The sequence below is a fragment of the Amphiprion ocellaris genome, chromosome 8 (assembly GCF_022539595.1).
Source record: "Amphiprion ocellaris isolate individual 3 ecotype Okinawa chromosome 8, ASM2253959v1, whole genome shotgun sequence".
Lineage (NCBI taxonomy): Eukaryota > Metazoa > Chordata > Actinopteri > Pomacentridae > Amphiprion > Amphiprion ocellaris.
The window spans coordinates 6,039,087-6,044,637 of NC_072773.1; positions in this window are offsets into that span (position 1 = coordinate 6,039,087).

Here is a 5,551-nt window from a genome sequence, read left to right on the forward strand (position 1 = left end):
GTGCTGATCCGCTGCTGACGTAACAGCCGCGGCCACATGCAGCGGGAGCGCGCCAAGTACGAACCGGACCCGGAGATCCAGTTTATACAGAGAGAGGCTGGGATCTGTTGGAACAGAGGTGTCAGACTCATTTTAGTTCAGGGGCCACATGCAGCCCAATTTGATTTCAAGTGATCAGTAAAATCAGAGCATAATAAACTATAGGTTAGGTTAAGGAAAAATATGAAAAGAGCAAAAAAGTACATTGTGAACATGTTCACATATAAGGAATCATCTTTTAACAAAACATCATGAACAACCTGAAATATAGGAAAAAACTGTTCAATTTCAACAACATTATGCCTCAGTTTGTTAGTTACACATTACAACTTACAGATGACAGTTTATATACAAAGGCACAAAATATTTAGTCACAGGTATCTGGAGCTGAATGACATAGTATTTTACTTTTAAAAATACAAAAAACAAGACAAAATATTACAAAAAATGAGACACAACGACAAAAGCAAGAAACAAAATGATTTTTTAAAAAGAGACAAATGACATGAAACAAAACAAAAAGAGACACAAAATTAGACGAAAAAGTTACAAAGCAACCAAAAAATGGACCAACGACACAAAACAAGACAAAAAATGACAAAAGCGTGTATCAAAACAGCAAAAATGAGAAACAAAACACAAAAGACAAGAATAAGACAAAAACACAAGTGAGACAAAAAGGAAACGTATAGCAACAAAAGTCAGACAAAAAAAGACAAAAAACAACAAAAACAAGATAAAATATTAGAAAAATGAGACACAAAATTACCAAAGAACAATGAGCCATCTAGTATTTTACTTTATGATCAAAACAACTTGTCATGGTCTAGAAATTATTTTATAGTTTTACAAATTTAAAATTTGCAGTTCATGTTTTTTGTGTAATTTTTACAAAATCGTCCCGTGGGTCAGATTAGACCCTCTGGTGGCCCAAAACCGGCCTGCTGGCCACATGTTTGACACCCCGTGTTAGAATAAGAAGAAAACCAGATATAACACCATTAGTGATCACTAGATGTGGTTAGTTCTAATTTCAGGGTCGTTTTTTGTCATTTCTGATGGTTCTGTTGCTCTAAAATGCACTTTTTTGGTTATTTGAGACATAAAAAACTACACTGAAAAAGAGAAATATTGGACCAAATTTTACTCTGATACACTGAGTTTTAATTTCAGGGTGAGTTTTTGTCATTTCAGATGGTGGCGTTGCTCCAAAATGTACTCTTTGTTTTGGTTATTTAGCACCTGAAATAAGACAAATTTTGAACCAAATTTTACACTTATTTTACTTTTTTCAGTTTTTTACATTAAGTTAAAAGTGTAACTCTTTATATGGAAAAAATACAAAAGCATGTGTAAAAACAAAAGAAAAAAAAATCCCTTAAATCATGCCAAATATTTCACGAAACCTATGTTGCTCCAAGATTATTGCTCCATAATTTGCTTAAACCAGGATAAGATGCCCCCTAAAGCCACCGCCAACCACTAAATATGGTTTATTTAAATGTCAGAGGCAGCTTGTGTCATTTCAGATGCTGGTGTTGGTCTAAAATGTGTTTTGGTTTTTTGGGGGGGGTTTTTGGGTTATTTGGAACCCAAAACTACACTAAGAGAACTGTTGGACCAAACATTTTATTTTGAAGAGCAAAAATTTGTTTAAGGATGAAAATTAGAATATTTCAAGGTCTGAAAACATTTGAAATTCTTACAATTATGCCAAATATTTCACAGAACTTATGTTGCTATGTTTTTGCATTAGAGACCATTTAGGTAAACTGGGATATAATAGGTTAGATTTTAATATTAGAATCAGCCTGTGTCCTTTCTGATGGTGCTGTTGCTCCAAAATATACATTTTTGGTTATTGGGGACCCAAAACTACACTAAAGAAAGACTATTTTAGTGAAATTTTACACTGATGCCATTTTTTATTTTATTTTTTTTAAGTTAAGTCAACTGAGCTTTACAACCACAAAAAGACACAAAATGATGACAAAAAGAAGTAACATGGCTACCACGTCAAGAGATACAAAATTATCACGAAAAAACTGACTACAAAGAGACACAAAATGACCACATAGAAACACAAAATGAATTCAAATAGACATAAAATGATCACAAAGAGACACAAAATAGCTAAAATGCCATAACACAACCACAGAAAGACACAAAATGACAAGAAAGGAGTAAAATCGTTATCAACTACAAAGAGATGCCAAATTATCACAAAAAACAAGAGATTACTACAAAAAGACACAAAAGGATGAGAGAGACGAACAAAATTAACACAATGAGATACAAAATGTTAAACAAAAACAGACCAAAATGAGCACATAGAAACCCAAAATGAATACAAATGGATGTAAAATTATGTCAAATAGACAAAAAAAATTGCCACAAAAATACACAAAATGGCTACAAAATGCCACAATACAACCATAAAAGGACACAAACTGATGACAAAATTACGTAAAACGGCTTCCACATCAAAAGATACAAAATTATCACAAAAATAAGAGATGACTACAGACACAAAATGACAAGAAGGACGAACAAAATGAATACAGTGAGATACAAAATGTTCAAAAAGAGACACAAAATGAGCACATAGAAACACAAAAAGAAGATAAATAGATGTAAAATGATGTCAAAGAGACACAACATGACAAGAAAGACACACAAAATAGATACAAAATACCATAATACAACCACAAATGATGACAAAATGACGTAAAAATGACATAAGTTGGCTACTGAGTACACAAAGATGCAAAATTATCACAAAAAACACGAGATGACTACAAAGGGACACAAAAGGACAAAAGATGTACATAAAACAACCACAAAGAGACCACAGAGAAACACTAAATGAATAAAAAATGACAAAAACATTGCCAGAAAGAGACACAAAATGACCAAAATTACACAAAATAGACACAATTGAACACAAAATGCCAAGACATACATATAAAATGGCTACAAAAACCTTCAGAGAGAGATACAAAATGAACACAAAGACCAAACTAAAATGGCTACCAAAGACATAAGACTTCAAGGAGATTTATAATTACCATGAAGTAGCACAAGAGACACAAAGAAAAGACAAACAAAACGACAATAACGAGACTTTCAGTGGTTGCCAAAGATATAAAACAAGTATTTAAAACAAGGGACGCAAAATACGCAAGGGCTAACCTAATATAAACACAGTGCAGCCACAGAAAGACAACAATGACTAGAAATGGGACCAAACAACCACAATCTGTCATTTTCTTAGAATCCATCCTCGCTCTGAGTCTCTTAAGCGTCTCTGCTGCTTCTTTGGAGTCTGATGAATATTTAGCTCCAAAAAAGTGTGAAAACGGGAATTTGTGGTTTTCTGGGGGGTCATGTATGTGCAGGACTGGTTGTTGGCGGGAGGCCCGGTCGACTGTGCCAACATGACAGCGCTATCAGTCTTCTCATCGAACTCTCAGCAGGAAGGCAAGAATTTTCCAGCATGTCAAACTTATTTTTCGTTTTTGTAAATGTCTCTTGCCCTTTTCCAAAGTACAGTCGGAGGCTGAAAGCTGTGGGGTTTTGCTCAAGGGCACCTCAGCGTGACACCTGGATGAGCACAAATCTGTGAGATAGGTTCCAGATTAGTCATAAATGTATAGAATTTATCTTGAAAACTGTTTCCTGTTCACTGTTTCTGCTGTCAGTTATATTAGTAGACGGACTCAGCAAAGCTACAATCCAAACTACTACTTAAAGCTCAAAGTGCAGTTTCAAGGTACTTCTTAAGCAGATTCTCTTTTAGTACAGGTGGTGGTGGGGGCAACATGATGCTGCCCTCACTGTGCTTTACTGTGTCACCACCATGCATCACATCATGATGCTACCACCTCCATGCTTCACATCATGATGCTGCCACCACCATGCTACACATCATGATGCTGCCACCACCATGCTTAACATCATGATGCTGCCACCACCGTGTTTCACATCATGATGCTGCCATCATCCATGCTTAACATCATGATGCTGCCACCACCATGCTTAACATCATGATGCTGCCACCACCATGCTTAACATCATGATGCTGCCACCACCATGCTACACATCATGATGCTGCCACCACCATGCTTAACATCATGATGCTGCCACCACCGTGTTTCACATCATGATGCTGCCATCATCCATGCTTAACATCATGATGCTGCCACCACCATGCTTAACATCATGATGCTGCCACCACCATGCTACACATCATGATGCTGCCACCACCATGCTACACATCATGATGCTGCCACCACCATGCTTAACATCATGATGCTGCCACCACCGTGTTTCACATCATGATGCTGCCATCATCCATGCTTAACATCATGATGCTGCCACCACCATGCTTAACATCATGATGCTGCCACCACCATGCTTAACATCATGATGCTGCCACCACCGTGTTTCACATCATGATGCTGCCATCATCCATGCTTAACATCATGATGCTGCCACCACCATGCTTCACATCATGATGCTGCCACCACTATGCTTCACATCATGATGCTGCCACCACCATGCTTAACTTCATGATGCTGCCACCACCATGCTTAACATCATGATGCTGCCACCACCATGCTTAACATCATGATGCTGCCACCACCGTGTTTCACATCATGATGCTGCCATCATCCATGCTTAACATCATGATGCTGCCACCACCATGCTTCACATCATGATGCTGCCACCACTATGCTTCACATCATGATGCTGCCACCACCATGCTTAACATCATGATGCTGCCACCACCATGCTTCACATCATGATGCTGCCACCACTATGCTTCACATCATGATGCTGCCACCACCATGCTTCACATCATGATGCTGCCACCACTATGCTTCACATCATGATGCTGCCACCACTATGCTTCACATCATGATGCTGCCACCACCATGCTTAACTTCATGATGCTGCCACCACCATGCTTCACATTATGATGCTGCCACCACCATGCTTAACTTCATGATGCTGCCACCACTATGCTTCACATCATGATGCTGCCACCACCATGCTTAACTTCATGATGCTGCCACCACTATGCTTCACATCATGATGCTGCCACCACCATGCTTCACATCATGATGCTGCCACCACTATGCTTCACATCATGATGCTGCCACTACCATGCTTAACTTCATGATGCTGCCACCACCATGCTTCACATCATGATGCTGCCACCACTATGCTTCACATCATGATGCTGCCACCACCATGCTTCACATCATGATGCTGCCACCACTATGCTTCACATCATGATGCTGCCACCACCATGCTTCACATCATGATGCTGCCATCATCCATGCTTAACATCATGATGCTGCCACCACCGTGTTTCACATCATGATGCTGCCATCATCCATGCTTAACATCATGATGCTGCCACCACCATGCTTCACATCATGATGCTGCCACCACTATGCTTCACATCATGATGCTGCCACCACTATGCTTCACATCATGATGCTGC